The sequence below is a fragment of the Apodemus sylvaticus genome, chromosome 19 (genome assembly GCF_947179515.1).
Source record: "Apodemus sylvaticus chromosome 19, mApoSyl1.1, whole genome shotgun sequence".
NCBI classification, from domain to species: Eukaryota; Metazoa; Chordata; class Mammalia; order Rodentia; family Muridae; genus Apodemus; species Apodemus sylvaticus.
The window spans coordinates 14,450,411-14,476,419 of NC_067490.1; positions in this window are offsets into that span (position 1 = coordinate 14,450,411).

The following is a 26,009-nucleotide window of genomic DNA, read 5'->3' on the forward strand; positions in this document are numbered from 1 at the left end:
GAGGGAAGGGTACATCAACTCACCCACAAAATCGTCAACCTAAATTTTGTCCTTCCTATAAAAATATGCAGGGAGGGAAAACTACACCCTAGAAAATTCAAGAAAGTAATGTTTCAACAAACCCACACAAACATAATTCCACCTCTAACAACGAAAATAACAGGAAGTAACAATCACTTTTCCTTAATATCTCTTAATATGAAAATTAATATGACCAACTTATCCTAATTGATTGAAATTCAAAAATATGAGGAATTAGAAATTGGTCGACTGTTACCCAGTGGTCTCTCTAATTTGGAAATTGGAGAAATATATCCAATATTGTGCAATCCATATACACTTTCTGCTTGTTTGTATGAGACAGTACCTTGCTGTGTACCACATAATGGTCTTGAAATTATGCTTCTCCTATATCAGCCTCTCTATTAGTAGGATTGTTTATTTGATGTTTTTGCACAATAATGTGGTTTTGAGAACAGCTTACATATTTCAAAATTATACAGTCAAAAGAAATGTAGACAATTAAATTGGGAGGTGGCTTGTAAGAGAACAACAAATAGAGAGACTGAATGTTTTGCTTGATATTGATAATTATTGTATCAATTTTGAGGAAGTTGACCTTATAAGTTACTCTTTTTCTGATATGAATGCATCACTCAGGTTAAATAGCTTTGACCATAGCAGGAAATATGTATCCAAATAATTGTGCCTACAATTCATTCCTTGACACAGCAGAACTGTCAACTCCTAGCTACTATGGAGGTAAAATCCTTTGGTTATTACAATGAACTCTAATGTCTAAAAATTGGTCTTATTTTGGCTTTGTACCACAGTAAGAGCCAAGACTGTAAGTTCTATTAAAAACAAAACAAATGAACAAAAAACTTTATCTTTTTATGTTCATTTAATAACATGCCCATCATTTATATGATTGGTATAAAAATATATATTGTGTTGAATATAATAAAAAATAAAAATTAGGAAAAAAAAAAACCTCCTCAGAAAAAAAAAAGTGCAGGGATAAAGACGGAACAGAAGGTGAGGGAAAAGCTAACCAGTAAGTGGCCAACTTGAAACACATCCCATGTAAGACAGCCAATGCCTAACACTATTAATGATACTCTGCTATGCTTGTAGACAAGAGCCTAGCATAACTATCCCCTGGCTTCATCTAGCAGCTGATGGAAACAGATGCAGAGACCCATAGCTGAACATCATCAAGCAGAGCTCAGGAAGTCTTGTCGAAGCATGGGGGATAGAATTGAGTGAGCTGGAGAGGTCAAGATACCAGAGAAGACCTACAGGGTCAACTAACCTGGGCCCATGGTCACTCACAGAAACAGAGCCACCAACCACAAAGCATGTAAGTGCTGGACCTAGACCCCCTACACACATGTAGCAGATGTGCAGCTTGGCCTTTATGTTGGTCCCCTTGGCCTTTATGAGGTCACTGAGGGGCCTACAAGTGACCCCAGTAAACTCTCTCACTCTCCAAATTCACTTTGGATGGAGCCATATCTTTATTCTCCTGTTGGTGTCCTCATTTGTGGTAAATATACATTTGTTCACGTCACAAAGTAGATTCTTCAGAGCTTCCAACCTGTGGCATCACAAGACCACAGCAGGCAGGATGAGACCACATATGCTCAGTCCACATTTTGATCTGCCTTATCTTTAAGTGATATAATTTCTATCTTAGAAATAAGCAGAAAGTCTGAGTTTTTTAAGTAAACCAGAGAGCTTGGAAAATCATAATGAAAAAAATTACTCTCCAAAAACTTAGCTATAACAAACTGTAATGAAGTGTTTCGAAGTCATAGACATTTTTTATTACTTCAGCCCTCAATTTCTGCTTCTATCAAACTAAGCTATATCAAATGCTTCTTTACCAAAGCTTCCCAGGAAGAAGAAAAGGGCCCAAGAGGAGTGTGAGGCAGAGGTAAGAGAGGAAGGCCCCAAGCAGACTATATTCATGGGTTGAAATGGCCTAAAGCCCTTTCACTACTAAAATCAATGCTTCTCTAATCATAATGCAATTTTAATTTTAATTGATTGAAAAATATTTTAAAAATTAAGAAAAACAAGGTATTCTGAAAATAATGAAAAGAAAAAGATAACTGGCAAATCCAAGGAACTACAGATGATTATAGGTGCCTTTGACAGAGTTTTATGACCTCTGAAAAATACATTATATAAAACCTGCCCATTTGTTGTGGTTGGATTGAGCAACCCTGCAAATCCAAGAGCCTGCAGTAGTACTGGACAACGGACAAACATTTAAGAGGTAGAAACTGGGAGAAGTTATAACATTCAGGTCATGCCCTTGAAGGGATTATGGGAACCTCCCTTACAGGGAAATCAGATAAATTTGAGGCTGACCAAATAGGGAAGGTCTTAAAGGGGTTGGTCCCCTTTAAGAAGCACTACTCTCTGCTCCCAGTTTACCTTCACCAGGAGACTGAAACTATTAGAAACTGAAAGGTTGACAAATTAAGAGCCTGACCAAAGGAAGATGCACTGGGCAAGACCAATGTGGGAGGAGAGACTGAGGCACAGGGACAGTGTGGCCCACTCCTAGCTCTAAGGTCCCTCTCATTCACTTAAATGGGAGTCCTTAGTCTATACTAATATTGCCTGTATTTTTGCCCTTTGCCTCTGTGGCTGGTGTTTCTAGTTTTCTGTGAGTCTGACGGCCACCCTGGGGATCTTCACCCTAGGTTGGGCCATTGGCTGACTCCTTTCATTTCTGTAAACTCTGTCAGACACCATCAAGAGCTCTGCTATTTCTACTTTGGGGCACTCCCCAGTCTCAGACCTCGAGTTGCTCTTTCCATCAGCAACTTGGAAAGAAGGGTAGAGGAACATAGGGAAACAGGGAAAATGAAGAGACCCTACCTGAGAAACGGTGGGTGGGTACCAGGGCTGGTATTTAAACCAATGGGAAGAAGGGTGTGATCTAACCTTAGGATATACATATGGATATTAACTTCCCTGTTGTCTGCTTCTTCTTGGCCTTCCTTCTTTTCTGATCAAGTCTTGTCTTGGGAAAGGGCTCACATTAACCCTGCATGGGCCTTCTCCTTGCAACTGTCCTTTGTTTCCTATTTGTGAGAGTCATCTTTACATTTCTTTATCCTACAGAAGCAACCTGGAGGTACCCTTAGATCACTATCTCTTTCCCAAGACCCCCCATAACACTCCATCTCTCTCATGTCAGTTTATTTATATTTATTTATTTATGTGCTTATTTATTTTCAAGCTTCCAGGAGAGAAACTAATTGTAGCTTGAAGTCAAAAACTCTGAGCCAAAAGAAACATTTCCTTTCAACAACTTGATTTTCCACTGGTATTTTTTTTTTTTACACAAAACCCATGGCCTGGCATTTTATCTCTGGCACATATTCTGCCTATGCTGATTTATGTTTTACGCCTGTGATAGATGGGGAGACCTCGCTATATTTAACTTCCATAATCACCGTCGTGAAAGTTTCATTAGTGTTTTACAAAGTTCAACATAATATACAAAATGAAAAATCCATAGGCTTATATCCATTGAATAAACTTTTTTAAAAAATCATGTATTCACTTTACAACCCAATATCAGCCCTTCCTCTCCTCCCAGTGCACCCTATTCCACCCCTAAAACTAGAAGGGCAAACTCTGCTATGGGTGTTACCCACCCCCCAACACCACCACCCAAACTCTTGCTTCAAAAATTAAAAAAAACAAAAATCAGAATAATTATGATACCTGCATTATCACTATCACCATCAACCCCATCACAAATCACCAGAGTCATCACATCATCAGCATAACCACTAATTACCATCATCATGAATCATTATAATCGTCACCCATCAATATCACCACCACCAATCACCATCCTCAGCATCTCCATCATTATCTTCATCAGTATTAGCACAGCATCATCACCATCAGAAATGACGTCATCACTATTAACACCATCACCATCAACATCCTTCAACTAGTATACGATGTGTCACCCTTATCACCTTGTTCTCATATTGTATTCTTAAGCATATTTTAAGTTGTTAAAGGTTTCCTAAAAGAAGATACATTGTCTTCATGTAAATTAACTTAATAAGGTCTTCAAATATGTGGCAAGCTTCTAGTCTAATTTGGTATAGCTTCAGACACCAGGTGCAAGCTGATGGTTAAGAATATCTCTGCAGGTGGTCACTGAAAAGATCCACTTGCAAGCTCATCTTCAAATGCACCTTAAGGGAATTTTGTTGGTGTGTGCTTCCCTAGAATCTGGCACAGGGCACTGCACAGATTGGGGGCCTGGAAAGTGTAACTGGGAAGCAGAGGTAGAGAATCTGCAGCTATAGGCCAAGAATGCATATTCATGACTTTGTTTTTGAAAGTATTCTAAATGTGGAATATAATTTACACTAATAAACCTTGAATCATTCTTCAAGGGAGCCCCTGCTGTTCTAATCAAGAAAGCCAATATTAAAGGGAAAAAAATCTAGGTATATTCATGCTGGTATAAACTCTAACCCCAAGGATTTCCTCTGTCATTTAATCTAATTATACCCTATAGTCTTAGGATCATATAAAAAGTTTCCTAATGAAAAAAAAAACCATAATCTGCATCTTCTTATACTTTTCAAAAAATGTAACTGTGAAAGACAAGAAAAATCGAGATGTCTAGATGGAGCCATGCACTATTTATCTGATAACTGTACTTTATTCTACATGTTCTGTCCTTACAATGTCCATTTAATTCACACCCATTACACTCATACATTAAGATATGACCAATTATGGGTTAACTTTTAAAACAACTATACTTTTATCTCTGAAGCAAATGAGGCTCAAATGGAATTTTCAGTAAATCTGAAGCCTGAAACCTAGAGATTGTAAGCTGTAGATATTGATACTCTGTCCTATGGATTCAGATATTAATTTATTCAATTAATAAGATCTTCCATTTTGCTAAAAGATGTTTACATAGAATTTCAAGTGGTTCAAAATCACAACCAAGATCCCTCAGCTTATCATAGCTCCTGACTTTGAGTGATTAAGTATATGAAGGTAGTTCAGATCACAAAGAGAAAAACATTCCCATGGTAGGACTTCAAATACGAAAAGCAAGTTCTTATGTTTATCACACTTCAATAAGCAAGTCAAAAGAAAACAACAAATGACTTAGGATGGAACAAAGGAACAAGCTTCATAAAGGTTTCTAACATTCTTTCCATATTAATTTAACAGGATCAAGGTACTATGCTCTTTCAAACCAGGTAGACCATACTGGCTGGAAGATGATTTGTTAAATGAAAAAGAAATTCAAGGATCTATCATAAGGAATAAGTATAACTGATAGCTGGTAGCTGATAGATAGATAGATAGATAGATAGATAGATAGATAGATAGATAGATAGATAAATTGATAAGTAGGTAAATAGATAGACAGACAGATTGGCAGATAGATAGATAGATAGATAGATAGATAGATAGATGTACAGATAGATAAGATATAGATATATGCATATAACTATTGTTTCCAACACAAAGATATGAGATCTAAAGAGCTAATACTCTTAGCAAGCACTTTTACCAAAACTTAATCATTAATAAGGTTGGTAAACTATAATATGGATATTTAAAGACATCAAATTTGTAATTCAAATAAATTAATTCATGAAGCAATGAAGAATAAAAAATGAATTTGCTTAACTCTGCTTGTCTCTCTGAGCCCTGGACACCAAACACTGTGACATCATGAGCCAAAAAAATGTTTGTCTCAAACAACAACAAAGCAGGAATTTGTTGAAAAGTTTGTTCAAAAATAATAATGTGTGAAAATAACCAAGCTACCATCATCAAGGACCATTTATTTCCAAAAGGTCTTACTTTGCTTTTTCTTGCCAGACATGTCCTTGGTCAAATGTTTCTTCAAAGCACCCTTGTTATATATTATTTTACACGTGCATCTAGAAATTCCTCCCTTCTTATATCTCTGTATATGGAAATGTAGTCAGAATGAAAACTCATACTTCACTCTACCAAGTCACTGAATGGCAGCAAATGATGTAAGGAGTCCTTGCATTGCATCAGGTATCCATAGAAACAGTAACCTTGACATGGTTAACATATGTAGTCAGTCTTCCATAGTCTCAGATCCCACATCTAAAGACTCAGTCAATGATAGAAACAAAACATACATGAAGCAAATTGTTCACAAGAAGGCTTATATCGTTCATCTTGTTATGCTATCCAAAGTAATACAGTATAGAGAATTACTTACATAGTATTTACATTGCATTGGATATAAATGACTGGAGCTTAGATAATGAATATGCAAATAATATTGTATTAGATTTTAGTCTCAGCACAGTTTTGGCAATCAGTCCCCTGTAGAAATGGAGGGAGAACTTGCAATAAAATCACATGTACGTATTCAGATGTGAACACTGACTCACACAAAGAACAGTACCAGAAAGGAATGAAGCCATGTTTAGAGGTTACAGTAAGTTTCCTACTTATAACATAAAGGTTTGTGAAGGAGATGAGAGCACAGCTTTCTCCTCTCACAGAAGGTTAGTCGGCTACCATGAGATTCCCAGTTCAAATGTGTACTATTCCTGGATAGGACCTCTCTGAGGTGAGGAGGCAGGGTCCCTGACCCAGTAAAAATGTATACAAATCAAGGTTACAGTTGATTTTTAAAAATAAACTTTTCCCCCAGCCTGTTATTTCAGATGAGAATTTAGTGAACAACTAAAAATATTAATGGTCTAAATAAAAAATACATTTGACTCTTTTAAAATACTTCTAGAATATTCTATCTATATCATATATCCCATACCTATATCCTATAGACAATATATCTATAATACTTCTAGATTATCCTATATATCTATATATATAGGATATAACTCAGGACTCATGGACCAGACATTAGCTGCCTTCTCTAAATTCCTGACACACAGAAATGGTTGTCAGCCTACAAACTGTAGAAGTTTTATGTTAAGGAGTCCAGGAGTTTGTGGTTCAGCAGTAGAAAACTGAAATATACTTTAAGGTGAAGAAGTGGGTAGCTAGGTCATCTGAAGGTATGGTATCAACTCCCTGGCTTCAACTCCAGATGTTTGCCTTCTCCTTGGAAACCAGTGGGAAACTTTTAAAAAGATAAACCTAAGTGCTATATATTGGGAGTTCATAGACAGTTGGCTAGAAAAAAAAAAAAGGTAACTAAAGTTTGAAAGGGATTACTGGGGCAAATGCCATTTACATTTCTTCTGTAAAAGGCATCAAGCTGGACACCATGTAGAGAACAGGAACAGGACTGGGTTAGCATGTAGAGAAGAATTCAAATGAGAAATGGCTTCTTTGTAATCATAGTTTCAATCTATTGCAGCATGAAGGATGTGTTGCAATACAGCCAGCCAGCCAGCCACTCACATCATGGTAGAGAGGAAGGAGAGGCAGGGGCATGCCTGTGTAAGCAAGCTTCTTCCTTTCTCATAGCACTCCCTTTTCAGGTCCTGGGCTACCAAATGATGTCACTTATACTGTAGGAGCTGACCTTGAATCAGTCCTCTCTGGAAACACCCTGGCTCACACCTGGAAGTGGGTGTATTGCCTTTCAGGCATCCCTCTAGTTCTACCAAGATGGCAATCAAGATTAATCACACAGAATAAAAAGGACACATAAAAATTAAATTAAAACTTGAAAAATTCAAATGAACCCCTCCAAAACATTTTTCAGGACTCTTAACCTGTTTAACACATTGCTCAGAAGTGTACTACTGGGATAACATGTGTAGATCAGTGGTAAAATGTTTACCTAGCTTGTGCAGTCCCTAAATTCAAACATGGTAATATACACACATACATGCACATACACACATACACACACATAAACATGACACATACACACACATACACAAACACTATACAAACAAACATAGACACACACACATACACACTGGATGATTGATATTAGAGAACTAAAATATGACACGATATTCAGAAACTACATAATTAGTATTAGTTTTAAAATGGGGACCAAGAGTTATAAGATCAGGCCTACATTCTTAAAACTCATTCATATTATCCAGATTCCTTATCCTCCAAAATTGTAACAACAGCCATGATAACACTAGCACTAAGTGGCAGCCCGCACATTCTCAAACAAAAGAGAACTTGAATGAATACAAAGTACTTTTACCAATTAAAAAAATCATTTGAAAATTCTTTTTTGACAAGAAAATAAACAAAGAAATCAAAACTATAAGTTTTGTTTTTGTTGTTGTTGTTGATGGGGATACATGAACTGAAATTTGCTATTGCATCTTTTTTAGCCACCATACTTCAGGATCTTCATGAGAGCTTGGGACAGCTGTCTCTAAAATGGACCCTGAAAGCCAAGAGCAGCATTGGGGGATGCTGGGGGAAGGAGGAGCCTAAGGGAGCAAGGAGACAAAGGGGTCAGAGGGAGAAAGAAGAGGAGGGAAAGGAAGAGAAAGAGAAGGAAGAAAAGAGAAGGTAGAGTAGGGGGAAGAAGAGAGAGGCTGGGAAGAAAGGGAAGAGGAGGAGAAACAGAAAGATGGCTTGAAGGAAGAGGAGAAAGAGGAGGAGGAGGAAGAAGAGGGAAAACAGAAACAAGACCTGGAGAAGGAAGAGGAGGTTGAACAGAACAGGGAGGATGAGGGGGATAAGAGGAAGACAGAGAAGGAGAAGAACCTTCTCTTTTTTTAATTCCCCACTGCCTGATTGGGTTTCTCATTTGTGTGAGAGGAGGCACTGCCTTGTGAACACTTTCCCGAAAGCTTGGAAGTGTCACTGAAGGAGTCATCCCTGATCTTCAGTTTTTTTTATTAGATATTTTCTTTATTTACATTTCAAATGTTATCCCCTTTCCTGGTTTCCCCTCTGAAAACCCCCTATCTCATCCCCCATTACCCTGCTTCTATGAGGGTGTTCCCCCACCCATCCATCCACCCCTGCTTCCTTGTCCTGGCATCCCCCTACACTGGGACATCAAGTTTTTACCGGACCAAGATTCTCTCCTTCCTTTGATGTCCAACAAGGCAATCCTCTGCTACGTATGCAGCTGTAGTCATGGGTCACTCTATGTATATTCTTTGGTTGGTGGTATAGTCCCTGGAAGCTTTGGGGGGTCTACTTGGTTCATGTTGTTTCTACTATAGTGCTGAAAACCCCTTCAGCCTTAGGGTCCTTTCTCAAACTCCTTCATTGGGGACCCCGTGCTCAGTCCAGTGGTTGGCTGTGAGCATCCATCTCCATATTTGTGAGGTCTGGCAAAGACTCTCAGGAGACAGCTATATCAGGCTCCTGTCAACAAGCACTTCTTGGTATCCACAATAGTGTCTGAGTTTGGTAACTGTATATGGGATGGATCCCCTGGGTAGGGCAGTTTCTGGGTGGTCTTTCCTTCAGTCTGTGCCCCATGCTTTATCTCTGTAGCTCCTCCCATGGGTATTTTGTTCCGCTTTCTAAGAAGAACTGAAGCATCCACACTTTGGGATTCCTACTCCTTGAGCTTCATGTGGTCTGAGAATTGTATCTTGGGTATACCTAGCTTTTGGGCTAATATCCACTTATCAGTAAGTAAATACCAATTGCATTCTTTTGTGATTAGGTTACCTCACTCAGGATGATATTTTCTAGTTCTATCCATTTCCCTAAAAATTTCATGAAGTTATTGTTTTTAATAGTTGAATAGTACTCAATTGTGTAAATGTACCACATTTTCTGTATTCATTCCTCTGTTGAAGGACTTCTTGTTCTTTCCAACTTCTGACTATTTTGAATAAAGCTTGCTATAGTAGACCAAGTGTCCTTGTTATATGTTGGATTATTTTTGGATATATACCCAGGAGTGGTATAGCTGGGTCCTCAGGTAATACTATGTCCAATTTTCTGAGGAACCACTAGACTGATTTCCAGAGTGGCTGTACCAGCTTGCAATCCCATCAGCAATGGAGGAGTGTTCCTCTTTCTCCACATCCTCACCAGCATCTGCTGTCACCTGAGTCTTTGACCTTCGCCATTCTGACTGGTGTGAGATGGAATCTCAAAGTTGTTTTGATGTGCATTTCCCTGATGACCAAGGATGTTAAACATTTCTTCAGATGCTTCTCAGCCATTCGGTATTCTTCATTTGAGAACTCTTTGTTTAGCAGTTTCCTATTTTTAATAGAGTTATTTGGTTCTCTGGAGTCTAACTTCTTGAGTTCTTTGTATATATTGGATATTAGCCCTCTGTTGGATGTCGGGTTAGTAAAGACCGTTTCCCAATCTGTTGGTTACTGTTCTGCCCTAATGATTGTTCTTTGCCTTATAGAAGCTTTGCAGTTTTATGAGGTCTCATTTGTCAATTCTTGATCTTAGAGCATAAGCCATTGGTGTTCTATTCAGGAAAGTTTCCCCTGTGCCCATGTGTTCAAGGCTCTTCCCCACTTTCTCCTCTATAAGCTTTAGTGTGTTTGGCTTTACGTGGAGGTCCTTGATGCACTTGGACTTGAGCTTGTACAAGGAAATAAGAATGGGTCGATGTTCATTCTTCTACATGCTGACCACCAGTTGAACCAGCCCCATTTGTTGAAAATGCTGTCTTTTTCCCCACTGCATGGCTGATCTTCACTTTTGGCAATAAGTTAACCCAGGACCTCAACTGTGACAGTCATTTGTATGACTCAGTGTCAATGAGGTGAAAAGGGAGAATAGTTTTAGAAAGGTCAGCTGCTGCATCCTCTCTTATTCTAAACAGGAACAGCAAGTAGAAGAGATGGTTGGAATAGCTAAAATGACAAGTCATGCACAGACACACAAAGACAGACAGAGAAAGAGAGATGGGGGAGAGACAAACATAGAAACAGAGACCGACAGAGAGAGACAAACAGGGAGAAACAGACATAGAAACAAAGACAGACAGACAGACACACACACACACACACATACACACACACACACACAAGGGAAAGACAGATAGAAAGAGGGGAGAGAAGATCTATACAGTGCTCCTGCATTTATTGACTTCTGAGGCCTTTTCTTTGCTCAGACTTGGTTCCTGAGTCTGTCCCAGTTTTCTGAAGTCTAGCCGATTAGATCACTGCATTCACATTACTTTACTCTTTTTCTTGCCTTAAAGGCATATTGCAATCTTTTTTCTCTTAATCACAACCTTGAGAATACTATTTATAATCAGAAGATTTGGGGTTTTGGGATTTTTTAAGAATAGAAAACAGGAAATTGCAACAAGAATTAAAATATGGTTTTTTTTTCTGCTAATGCACTTCCCAAGCATGGTCTCCTATTGCCATCTTCTATCCCACTGTTTCTCATATTAGGAAATAATGGGTGTTCTTCTGGCTCTGTTGTCTCTCTGGAAAGATTGGGGATTTTTTGATTTCTTTACACACACTGACACAAATTGTGAAAGAGAAAGCAACTTTGATGTTACACTGTAGGGTGACTTTGATCACAAAGGTCTGTGTACCAGGCATGGAACACTGGGCTTGAGCCCTGTCACCCTGTCAAGTGTCTAAATATAACCTTGGAAGAAATAAGCAGTCCTTCTATTAGCAAGCATCTTTAAAGGAAAATAAAATCCTTTCACACTGCTAAATCAGGGCTGTGTAAGAAAAATTTAATTAATTGACTCACTGAACCTGTTCTTCATAAGAAAGAAATATATAATCCCTGTATAGTACAAGGAGGAAAAAGAAACAAAATGACCCTTTGGGAAGAGAAAAAAAGTGAGAAAATATTTTCCTTCTCTGTAACCATATCTAATTTTACTCCATTCACTTCAAGAATAACTGTCCCTGTCAAAATAGATGCTTTGATGTTCAACTTTGTAAATATAATTACAGCTGATCTTTCTTCCAATTTTTCAGACAAAGGCTTTGTAATAAATCCTGTGTCCTCTAGGGGAGTGTGCAAAATTATAATGTCTTGGCACATTGTAAGGCTGGAAATTCCTAGCACGAAGTTCCTTTCTGAAACAAAGAAGGGAAAAATGAGCAAATATCTGATTAATATTTGAAACACAATGGTATGTCATCTAGAGTTGGCAGTGTAGTGTTCCGTGGTTTCATCAATACTGCTATAACGCAACAACCACACTTTTTCCTTGCTTTCTTTTAAGGTTCATGTGATGATGGAAGCTATCTGTAGATTTTAACAATTAGCCCATTCATTTGTAAGGATGAGTCCCATTGTTAGATTCCACTCATCTGGTCATTTTCTTCTCTTTCTATTACTGTTGAAAATACTGTGCTTATAGGAACCCCAAAGAAGGAGTTAGGGGAAGGACTGAAGGAGCTGAAGGGGATTGCATCCCCATAGGAAGAACAACAATATAAACCCATCCAGACCCCCAGCAGTCCCAGGGACTAAACCACCAACCAAAGAGTACACATGCAGGGACCCATGGCTCCAGCCATATATGTAACATTGATGGCCTTGTCAGACATCAATGGGAGGAGAGGCCCTTGATCTTGTGAAGGCTTGATGCCCCAGCATAGGGGAATTCCAGGACAGTGAGGCAGGAGAGGAGATGTGGGGGGAGCACCCTCATAGAAGCAGGGGGAGGGGAAATGGGATAGAGGGTTTGCAGGGGGAAAACTGGAAGTAAGATAATATTTGAAATGTAAATGAATAAAATAATCAATAAAAAATCAAAATTAAAAAAATACAGTGCTTAGAGGTCTTTAATGCAGAGTCAGACATTTGCCCTGAAGAGGTACCTTTAGGACTGGATCCATAGAAACAGTTACAGTCATTTACAAATGTGTAATTTTCAGTCTGGTCATGAGATATCAGATAACTTTATGAATGGGGATTATACCTTATGAGGGAAAGAAAACCTAAAGAATCTTGAATTCAGTTTCTAAATATTCTTGTGTTGAATGATCCATTCTCCAAATATGTCAACACTGCAAAGACATGAAGAGATAGAGAGAGGGAGAAAAAAACCTCAGATTTGGAAACAATACAAGGACGTATGACTAAAGAAATGACAAGACTCAAGGTTGCCAGTGATCCTGATGTTTCTGAGGGTGGCCATTGTAGCGGGTTGTAACGAGTTTTAATTTTCAAAGTTTCTTAAGCATTTGTTATGAGCATGTGTATATTTTAATCATATAAGCATATCATGGTTGTTGAACCTACCCAAGAGTATCGAATTTAAGCTGTTTCCCTCTCAGATCTAAACAGGTGAAATAATGTCAAAATAACTTTAACTACACAGATGTCAAATGTAGCATTTCCAACTCCAATATCTGGTCCTCCTTGCTTAAGTAATTTTTATCTAAGAATGAATCTAAAAGAAGGTTTTGAAAGGGGAGTAAAATGAACGAGTTAAAAGCAGTTATCAAAATTCACAAACACCATTTCACATTGAGCCTTCATTAGCTCTTAATATTTTTGCTGCCTTCGTTATAGCCAGAATCATTCCAGACAGGCTAAAAATACTTTGAAGAGGCACAAAAAGCAATGCCTTTTAAGAGATTCTCAGGTTGATTTCAAACACCCTTCAGTGCAATTGTACTCAACAAATAAATCCGATTTGTTCTCAAGTCACTTAACATGGAAGATTCACTACATCTCAGTCCTGAGATTTATGTAGCATACAAATATTATAAATATCTTATTACCGAGAATTATTTTTAAGCATCACTAAAATAGGACGTTAACAATTTAAAGATTTTAATGTAATTGCTGATACTTGGGAAATAATCCAATTTTATTCTCTGGAGAAGGGTAATGAAGCCCCTCTATGTGGGTGAAACTAAGGGTCGCTCATAACAATGAGACTATAATAAGTATCTCACTGAGCCTGTCACTTAGTTTGTGTCTTTTCACTCCTAATTAAGCTGAGGAATCTTTTCAAATGTGAACAGTTCATTTAGCTTCTTAATCATAAAAAAAATTTGACTGTTGTAATAAACATGCTATTGGTAGAGAAAATTGTTGCTTTTGAATGTATCCTTTGAGACAAGGCCAATGAACTCCATTTCCAAATGTGCTTTGAAAATATTAACTAATATGAAATAAACTGTAGAGCATAGTGGCTTGTATTTAAATAACTATAACTACGTAAATGAAAGGAAGGAAAGGGGCATATTTCCCCAATAAAATAAAATTTTATAAATACTGAAAGTGTTTATGTCCTTAAAAATACATTAAATTTACATTTGTTAAAATTATATTTTGATGGTTATGCTGTTCACTTCAGCTGCTATTTAATATAAATGAAAGTTCGTTAAGTAGAGAAAGAAAACAAAGAAGATAATAGGAAAAAAAGGCAAATTCATTCAATTATACATTTAAATGTATTAGATATAGTAATTTATTAATATGATTCTAAGTGTTCATTAATCCATTTCATTTATAATTAAAGTGGATATAATATTTAATTATGAAATAAATAATATTTAGAAGCTATTAAGTTCAACTTCATTTATTTTCTTCTGTCATTGGGACCAAAGTCCTGGCAATTTTCTGGACATGGGATGCTTGGCCTAGCACAGGAAAACCATCCCATGAATAGCTAGCTGAGGGCTCATTAAGGAAATAGAGCCCCTAACAACTTATTTAATTTCAATGTCACATGCAATCCAATAACTTAAACTAATTCATGACTCAGAGGTATCTTGGAATGAAATAGCTTCCTAATACTTCTTAAAGTGTGTCTTATTTACTTGACTGAGCACAGGGTCCCCAATGGGGGAGCTAGAGAAAGGACCCAAGGACCTGAAAGAGCTTGCAGCTCCATAGGAGGAACGACAATATGAATCAACCAGTACCGCCAGAGGTCCCAGGGACTAAACTACCAACCAAAGAGTATACATGGAGGGATCAATGGCTCCAGCCCCATGTGTAGCAGAGGATGGCCTTGTTGGACATCAAAGGGAGGAGAGACCCTTGGTCCTGAGAAGACTCGATGCCCCAGTATAGTGGATGCCAGGACAGGAAAGCAGGAATGGGTGGGTTGGTGACCTGAGAGGTGGGGTGTAGGGGGTAGGAAGGTGGGAGGGTTGGATAGGGGGTTTACAGAGGGGAAACCAATAAAGGGGATAACATTTGAAATTTAAATAAAGAAAATATCTAATAAAAACAAGTTGCTTTAAAAAAAAAAAAAAAAGACAGACTCTCATGTAGCCCAGGATAAACACTGAACATCTGAGCCTCCTGCCTCATCCTCTGGAATCCTGAGACTATAGCGACTTGCATGCCTAACTGGTTTGCTTATAGGCTGCTGGAAATGGGTCACAGAAAAAAGAAAGTACTCAACCAACAGAACCATTTTCCCAGCTGTTTTCATTATGTCAAGCAGTAACATTATTATAAAGATATTTAAGTCATATTTTAATCAGCATGGCCGTTTTTGCATGTTTCTTACTAATTTTCTCCCTGGTTAGTCTATCATACAGGAATTTGTCCTTACCTCTGAACTTGACATTCTGTGATCAGTTTGGTCCAATCACGTTGTCTGTGGAAAGTGATGTGATTCTCTGTATTTACATTTTCGCTTTTGCATTGAAAATGAAGATAAAGTATTATCCGCATCTTAAGAATACTTAGAGAGTTAACAAATAAGTGTCTACTGAAAGTGTAATTTATACTGAATGTATCCATAATCAAGATGTATGACAGGTTTGGTACCTATTCATTGATACGGGGTCTTGCTATGCAGTCCATTTTGGCCCAGAACTCAGGACCCTGCTCTTCGCTACCCAAATACTCGGATTGTGGATGCCAGCCTGAGCCAGGTCCATTTTAGCTGCTCTTTCATGTGGTCCTAAACAGCCTGCTATTAAAATCATTGGAAAATAGATTGGACATGGGACCACTACATGTATATTTTCAGATTTGCCTATGAATTACCAGAACCAAGTATATTTTTTTCACATAAAAATACTATCTTAAATAATTTGAAGAAAGGGCAACATCAGTTTCTGTACATAGGAGAAGATATATGTTTATACAGAGACTATAACATGTGCTGACAGACATCCCTCGGTTCTATCCATAAACTTCAATTTCTCAGAATGAGGGATCAATAACTCTAAAGCATTTATCATGTAGACTGATACTACTCTCCAGTCTTCAGCTGCTCTAAGAAGTTAGAGCCTTTTCTATCTCAGTCTCTCAGTGCTCTCAAGTACATTTTATCTTACCATTTGTAAAAATATGGAATGGATGTCACAGCCAGATCACCCTCACATTCTAGGAGCCTGATATAGCCATCTCCTGAAAGGCTTTGTCAGAGCCTGACAAATACAGAGACTGATGCCTGTATCCCACCATTGGACTGAGCACAGGGTCCCCAATGAGGCGTTAGAGAAAGGACTGAAGGAGTTGAAGTGGTTTGAAACCCAATAGGAGGAACAACAATACAAACCAAACCAAACACTTCAGAGCTCCCAGGAACTAAACCACCAACCAAAGAGTGCACATGGAGGGACTCATGGCTCCAGCCACATATGTAGTAAAGGATGGCCTTGTTAGGCATCAGTGGGAAGAGAGGCCCTTGGTCCTGGAGAAGGCTCAATGCCTCAGTATAGGGGAATGCCAGGGTTGGGGGGACAAGAGGGAGTGTCTGGGTTGGTGGGGGAATACCCTCATAGAATCAGGGGGAGGGGGATAGACTGGAAGGTTTCCCGGGGGCAGGGGGGGAGAGGACCAAGAAAGGGAATAACATTTGAAATGTAAATAAAGAAAATATCCAATAAAAATATGGAATAGAACAAGCAAAGTACAAAAAATGTGTACTTTATACACATTTTTCTATTTGCAAATAGATTTCATTTGTATAATGTGTTGTAGGTCTACAGAAAATAAATGCCTGTATACATACGAAGGAAAAATTTTATATTAATATCAACCAATGCCCATGGTGAGTCAGACTTAGCTAATTTTACTTAGCACTACTGTTTAACAGTTCCCAGATCCCACCCATGTCCTTCATGAGATGTGGTGGTTTCTCATGAGCTCTATTTGGCTTTGCAGAGTCTTAAACTTCCCCAGTTTTTGATGATCCTGACAATTCTGAACAGAAGTAGCCCAGCATATTTTAAGGCATCCTCAACTGATACTCTTTGGATGTTTTTCTCATAATAGAATTTGAATTATAGGCTTGAACATTTAGAAATGCTAATTGATTTTACTTTCTTTTTTATTGACTTTCTTTCTTTTATTGACTTTACTTTCAATACATAATATCCATTACTACTTCTTGCGAGTAAAAAGAAAACAATAAAGGAAGACTGATAGGCCTATTTTCTAATAATTCTTTCAATGTGTATTAAAATGTCTTTGGAACATATCACATATTGCACTAACAATATGCAAATCTAACATCTAACAATGAATCTTATTTTGCATGAAACAACCCATAGAGGGTTGTAAGACAATCACAAAATAGTCTCCGTAAAAAGTAAATCTCATCTGTGAACATTATACAATTAGTATATATTATAAAACACTATAAACAAAATCTACATGCATGTGTGTGTTATACTGTTAGTGTGTATGATTAGATCCTTACTATCTTTATATAAAACCTAGTGTCTATATGTCTTACTTTCAGTTAATCTATACCTTACTTTCTAACTTGGAATGATCTTATTTTTAAAATTGAAGATTAACTCAACAAGTCATAACCTCCTGCCAGGCATTTACTGTGATAGATGTAGGATTGTCATCTGTCCCTCCTACAATTCAAAAATATCTCTCAAAATGTGAATGTGGTCACCAAAAGCACATGACACATCTGCTCAAGATTCCATGGAAATATAGAATCCTAGCTTTGGTAAGCTTGCAAACACAACTGGTCTCACAAACTCATACAAATCTATCCATTGTAACACCTACTTCTCAGAGTAATCAGTCTTTCTGCCTTTTTCCTGTGATTCTCCTTCCTCCAAAATAATCAATTCAAAGCAGAACTGAAGTTGATCTTCTACTGTTAAGACACTTAAATGCTCTAATTGTCCAAAAGAAAGAAAATTATATAATATAGACAATATTAGGAAAAATGTACTTTATCAAATTAATATTCTTGTTAAATACTTTTTAAGTGGATCACTGATTAAAATTTTCAATTGCACAGTATGTTGATACAACACAAGCCACTTGTGAGAAATTCTGGAATTGGAATTTTTTTCTTGCAACATACAAGGTCAAGTGAGTCAAAATGATGACCAATGGAATTCAGAAGTTATGTCTTTGACCAATACATGTGTCTGCAGCAGCAGCAGCATGAATTTGATTAATAAGGAAACATTTTCCAATATTCCATACAGTTCTTTTTTTATAAACTATTTCAGTATCAATCTTATGGGTGGAAAAGTATAATCTCCACTGAATGCTAAAATGCCTTCAAATTCTACATGTTGAATATAACACAGCACTGATGATTCCTCTAGACTCACAGTGAGAAGCACATTCTTTGGGACATTCCACAAGGCATCTTTTTGAACACCCTGAAGGCATTCAAGTGGATTTCTTCCCCAACCCCCAAAAAAGCACTTTTGAAGTAAAGTGTGTCACCACTTAAAGTATCCTAAGAGACTAACTCTAAATTAGATTTTTATATTAACTAAGACTATCTTGAAAGACTCTTCTTTTGTAGAAAACAAAATATTTTTCCTCTTCAGTTATCGGAAGAAACTAAGGGTGACTACATAAAGACGGTCAGAATGCAATACCATCATTCATATTCAAATATCCCCTGAGTATAGAATCTCCTGTTGGTGGTGTCTGCTGTATTGCTTAGCACCACACATTGACCTATCACTCCAAAACAAAACAACAACAACAATAATGACAACAACAACAAAACCCACATATTACACAACATGTATTTAGTTAAGCCTTCGTCCTCATTGACTAAGGCTGATTGTCTTCACGGGTAATGGACTAGAATCCTGCAGAATATCCAAAAATGTACTTCAAAACAAACAAATAATAATAGCAACAAAAATTAAGACAGGAGTTCTGATCCAAGGTTAAGAAAGGAAATACATCAAGGCATTAAGCACTTGCCACACAAGCAAGAGAACCTGGGTTCAGATCCCCAGAGCCTATGAAAAAATTGGACACACAGCACAAACACCTGTGATACCAAAGTATCTATGGCAATCCTTGGTAAGTTGTAGACCAGCTAACTAGTCTGACATACACAGCAAAAGAAACCCCACCTGCAACAAGGACTAATAGAAACATTCCTCTGACCTTGACAGAGGTAAGCATACCACGCTCCTTACAAAAACATGTGCCCATGCACAGAAAATCAAAAAAGAAAAAGGAAATAAAAGAGAAAAAGAGAAAGGGGAAGACAATGGAAGGGAACAGAAGAGAGGGGCCTAGAGGGAGAGGAGGGAAAGGGAGGGGAGGGCAGGGCAGGGAAAAGAAAAGCAGAGAAGAGATATTCCCTTGACCCCTTTTTGTGCTGCAGGACTTGGGACAATCACAGATAGTCATGGTCACACTAGGAGAGGCATTTGCAACTCTCCAGAGTCACCACTTTCTACACTCCGTGAATTCTGGGCTATAAACACATGCATAAGCCTTAATGGTCTGCAAGATCAGTGATCCACAGACAGCTTTTTTTTCCCTTTTAGCAGAGTATTTATTACACACACCATAACCTTTTAGTTTTGTGACATCTGCCAACTGTGACACATGGACATAATTCACCACCTAGAGGCAAAGAGCTTCTAATTGCTGCTACAATACAAATAAAGACATAAGCACGTATGCTAGCATATGCATATGGGCTAACAAGTAGAAATATGTATTCAGTTACTGCAAGACCAAATGGTCACCAAGGTAATGCATAGGCAAAACTTCAACTAGACTTTAGCTATTATAGTAATAAGCATGTCTCTGTTGGTGAAAAATCATTTCTATTTTCATGCTTTTGAAAGATACCTTTATGACTGTTGACTTGGGTATTTGTGTGTGTGTGTGTGTGTGTGTGTGTGTGCATGCACATATGTTTGTGTGTATGAATGAATGTATGTCATGAGTGCGTATAGAAGCAAAAAGTGGGTGTCAGATCTCCTGGAGCCAGAATTGCAGGTGGTGGCGAACTTGGCTGTACTGATATAATTTTATATAAAATGCCTAGTCGCGTAGTTTTTAAAATAGATGAGGCTAAGGAAACAGCTCACCAGGTAAGAGTATAAAATTCCAACTTTTATTTGAGAGGCTCTGGGGAGGTCATTTGGAAGCATCGTGGAAATAAAGAAAAATGTAAGTTAGCAAAGTGTGATAAGTAATTAAGGGTGACTGAGATTGAGCAAATAGTTTCACAGAATAAATGTTGAAACTCTAGAAATAAATGAACGTAAATAATGAACTCAAAGTTACCCTTTCAGAAACATACAATTCTCTATACCACTAAGCATTTTATATAAAATTATATCAGTACATCCAAGTTAGGAAGATGTAGCCTACAATTTTCAAAACTAGGTCAAGGTTAAACAAACTTTTTAAATTTTATTTTCTTTCTTTCCTTCCTTACTTCCTTTCTTTCAAATTTTTTGAAACATATTTTCTCTGTGTAATAGCCAAGACTCTCCTGGAACTCCTCTTGTAGACCAGGCTAGCCTAGAACTCACAGAGATAAACCTGCCTTTGCCTCTTGAGTGACAATATTAATGTCACCTGCCACCATGCCTTTCTGAAACTCTTAGACTCTTAGACAAGCCACCCTCAGTTTGGTTTTTGGTTTGTTCAGTTTTGTTTTCTGTTGTAATGTCAAACCAACACGACCATCATTATAACTTTAAAATAACAAGACTATCTCTGTGTTTGTTTAGAAAGTATGTCTGAATGCTTTTGAGCATAGCATGGTTCTGAAGCAGTATCAACAAAGACTGCTGGAAGATGTGTCCTGTGCCAAAATTCTTCTTTGTTCACTCACAGATTCAAGGGGTCAGAAACAGGATACTCTGGAAACTTTCTCTGTGTCCTGTAAAAATGGCTATCTCAAGAAGATGTTTTCCCCCCCTCAACTGTCAATAGTTGCCAGCTTTTCAATCGTTTTAGTTTGGGGATCATTTGAGGAGACAGGATAAAAAGGTAAAGGGTATTCTGTTGCTAAAATGAGAAAAGAATCCAACACTATGCCAGTCTCAGCATTGCTACAGTGTAGTGAGTATATAGATAACAGTGGCAGGTTCGAAGTTCTGTGGGTGACATCTACCAACTGGGAATCAATTCACTGCTGCCATCAAAGGACCTTACACAGACTGGACCCTAGTGGAACCCAAGGAACTACAAGGGCCACAAGTTATCCAGAATATATCCCATCACCATTTCCAACATAAGTTACTATTGCTAAAGTTTACAGCAGGAGCAAGAATCTAGACGCTCATCTGTGGAGAGAAAGAGGTCTGTCGAGAACTGTGAATTGGAAACTACAGCTCAACGGTTTAAACAGGGCTCTTACATTATCTCAGGTAAATGGTAGTAAGCTCCAGCCATGGGTCTGATGGTATTAATCTATCTGCCACTTCTCTTATTTGGCAGAGTCACCAAAGAAAAATGTTCTTTTCCACCCAGGACTCTCAGTGGGGAACTCCAGCTAGCAGCCCTGTAACTTTTGCTAGGTGCTATAAACAGCCCAACTGGTACCATTATCTTTCTGTTGCTTGCTATTTCTTCCTCACCAGTTTTCAGTGAAGCTAATGAAATTGTGGTTATCATACCTCATTTTCTGCAAAGAACACGGTGTTATAGCTAAAAGTGTCTACAGAGAGCAATCCTCTTACATGGGATACAGTGTCATTGGGTTGGTTAGAGCAATGAATCTCTTGCTTATTAGTCTAGCATGTCACTATCATTTTGGTTGATAATCCTAGTTTGTTTCTCTATAAACTCTAGGCCTGTGGGATATATCTTGGAGAAGCAGTAGCTCAGAGAATTCATATGGCACAATGATCATGAGAACCACAACAAAATTCACTACACAATGAGATGCTTCAGTGCCCTTGAAAATCAGCATTTGACAGATTGGACATATGAATGTAGCGTGATAAATATGGCATGACCCATCCCTCTTAAATTATCTATACTTAATGGATATAGCTTTTAGGCCCATCACAGACTGTACTTTAAGGGGAAGAAAAAGCAGAAAAGGTTTGATTCTTGCTTTTATTCGTGGAAATGTCAGTCAAGAAGACATCTGACTTAACAATAACAACAACAAAAATAAGTATTTGTGACTTACAACAAAGTCGAAAAAAGTCACCTTTGATTCTTCACAGTTTCATCAAAATGAAGAATGGACAGAAGTAACTATGTCAACTGAAATGCCACCATGAGAATGATCATTTTACCTTTTCTCAGGAAGTGCAAGCAAATTGTTTGATGCTACATCTCTGATGGCAGATCTGCTTGCCTCAAAGTGATTTCTTTTCAGACATGATAAAACACAAACCTCTGAAAACACAATAATAAAAACATGAGATCATTCACAATAACATACAGGACGTGGCTCATTCCTGCCTTCTTCCTATGAGCTGTCACCCAACGTCAGTAAATGTATTTTAGTCCACATTTTACCCTACAGAGGCATGGCAGATGCAACCATAACCATTCACAGGAAATGTACATGCTAACACAGCTGCTGTTTATAATTAATAATGCTAAACCTCCCCTACACCGTGCCAGAAGTGAGTAGGCACGAAGATACATTTAAGTTAATGTGCCTCTTAAATTGTCTAAATGGAGATGTGGAATCAGAGGAAAAGGCTTCCAGTTTCAACTCTTGCAATTTGTAAAACTGCTTATGCCTATATTGCATTTATGAATAAATGCCTTTGTTTTTCGGGAGTACTAGAGTGCTGGCTTCTATCTCCCTGACAACATTTTTATCTGAAACCATCATGTATAGGAAAGACTGCAGATAATTCAGCTTTGGTGAGAGACAGAGTTAAGCCTGGTAAGAACGGCTCTCAGCCTCTTCAGGAAGAAAAGAATGTTATACCATCTGACACTGCTTTCTCTGTGGCTTAGAATCAAACTCTGCAGGTATCAAGTTCTAGATAGCATCGCACACAGAGTTTGGGGCTCAAGTGCTACAGGAAATGCTTTACTGTGAAATAATAATTTCTTTTGAAATGTAAGGTGGGAAGAGGTAGGCCGTATTCTGACCTAACATTTTACGAGCTGCAGAAGCCAGTATCTTTCTCTGGGAGGTACATCTCTGAAATTATACTGTCAGTCAATAGAAAAAAAATGACTTAACAGTCAAGAGCATAAAACCTGATTTATACGTGACTTTGAAGAATGCTCCTTTGTATAAAGTAATATAAGTTTATTCATTCTTGGAGTATTATGATTTATAATATGGTAAAGAGTTTATTTTATATATATGTACAGTAAATATGTGTGTGTGTGTGTGTGTGTGTGTACGCGCGCGTGCACACATGCACGCATGCTTATAAATAAGCCAGCAGAAAGAAAATGTGTCCAATAATACGGGCAACACAAAGCTTGACTTTTCAAAAAATGTGGTTTTTTGCTTGTCACTCCACCTTTCAGAGCTAAATTACTTCTTCCTTCTTTACCTATTAATCTTGACCTTAGTAAAGGTGACAATCATAATTTTGTGCCTGTACTTGATATGCAAGAAAAATAAAAAGGACACAAGTGTAAAAACAATCCCCAATTATACAAATATTTTAGTCAATTGATTTTGCCAGTACAGTGATTATTTTACAACCATGAAACATGGATATGGAAAGTAAAAATTAAGCAAGGGTATGTTATGCTAACAGTTTATCATTCAGGAAATCCACAATGAAGATCAGCTTCTAAGCCATCTATCACAGGACACAGGGATGGTACTTATAAAACACCAACTAGAATAAATCCCTTCAAACAGGCAAACTAAATCAGGTATTACTAAAACGATAGAGGCTGAAGGGCACAGGGTGTTTACAACAGACTGAATCACTATGTCTATGAGACAGCCTTAGCCTAAGACAGTGGTTCTCAACCTATGTGTCACAACCCTCGGCAGTTAGCTGCCCCTTTCACAGGAGTCATCTAAGTCCATGGCAAAAGCAAAGGTATGTACATTATGACTCATAACAATAGCAAAATTATAGTTAGGAGGAAGCAATCAAAATAATTTTATGGTTAGAGGTCAGTACAACACAAGGAACTATATTAAAGGGTTGAAGCATTAGGGAGTTGGAGAATCATTGTCCCACAACATAAATGCAGAGGAGGTCGGTTCCATTTAGATACTAGAGTAGACTTCTCTCAGAACTTAAGAAACTGCCAGGAGTCTCTAGCTTGAGCTCAAAGAGTATTACCAATCTTAATGATTTAGAAAACATATAATTTGCTATCCTGCATGTACAATTGCATATGCATTAGCTTGTGCTAATGCACATACATTTTTATACACATTGCAAAGCAATGGTAGAGTATTTAGGCCCCATGGCTGACATACATCTGCCTATATCCTTTATCTTCATGTTGCTTTCTGTAACCTTCCTTCAAATAGTTATGCTGATTAAAAAAATAAAAAAAAAAAAAAACATTTAGCTCACAACTTGGCCCTGGGCAAAGCCAGTGCTCCAGGTCCTCTCCCACACCCAGAGACAGCTTGATTCACAGAGGTCCATCACAAGGAAGATCACAGGCTCACAGGAGGAACAGGATCCAGACAGAGACAGAAAGGCCAGTTAACAACTGAGTTAAACAGATGACAAGAAGCAAGTATGAGAATATAAGCAACAGAAACCAATGCCACCTGACACCATCAGAACTGCAGTTCTCCCACCAGAGCAAGCCCTGGATATCCTAACACACCTCAAAAGCAAGCTTCTGACCTAAAATCTCATCTCATAAAGATGATAGAGGACTTTAAGAAGGGCATAAATAAATTCCTTAAAGAAATACAGAAGAATACAGGTAGGCAGGTAGGTACCCTTAAATGGGAAACAAATCTCATAAATAAATAGAGGAAAGAAACAGGTGAAAGAATTGAACAAAACTGTCAATGATCTAAAAAAAAATGGGAAAAGAAACTATAATAAAGAAATCACAAAGGGAGGTCACCCTGGAAAAACTAGGAAAGAGATCAGGAGTTACAGATATAAGCAGCACCAACAGAATACAAGAGATAAAATAGAGACTCAAAGGAGTAGAAGGTACCAAAGAAGATACTGACACAACAATCAAAAAAAATACAAAGTGCAAAACGTTCCTAACCAAAACAGCCAGGAAATTCAGGATACAGTGAAAAAACCAAACCTAGGAATATTAGAAATAGAAGAGAGAAGATTCCCAATGCAAAGGGCCAGGAAACATCAACAAAGTCATAGAAGAAAACTTCCCTAACCCAAATAAACAGATGGTCATAAATGTACAAAAACTCTATAGAATGCCAAATAGATTGGACCAGAAAAGAAAATCCTCTCATCACATAATAATAAAAACACTAAATGCAGAGAACAAAAAATATTAAAACCTATAAAGGAAAAGGGCCAAGTAACAAAAATTCAGAATTATACAAGACTTACCAACAGAGACTATAAATGCCAGAAGATGTCATGCAGTCACTAAGAGAATACAAATGCCAGCACAGGCTACTAAATCTAGCAAAATTCTTAATCAATGTAGATGAAGAAACCAAGATATTTCATGAAAAAGAAAAAAAATTTAAACAATACCTTTCCACTAATCCAGGCCTACAGAGGATAATAGAAGGAAAACTTCAACACAAAGAGGGAAACTATACCCAAGATAACACAAGAATGTAATCATCTCACAACAAAACCAAAAGAAGAGAACCAGACAAACATAGTACCACCACAAACAAAAAAATAACAGGAACCAACAAATCATTGATCTTTAATATCTTTCGACATCAATGGGCTCAATTCCTCCAATAAAAAGACATAGGCTAACAGACTGGAGGACCCAGGAATTTGGAAACATACATCAGTGCTAAAGACAGACATTAATTCAGACTA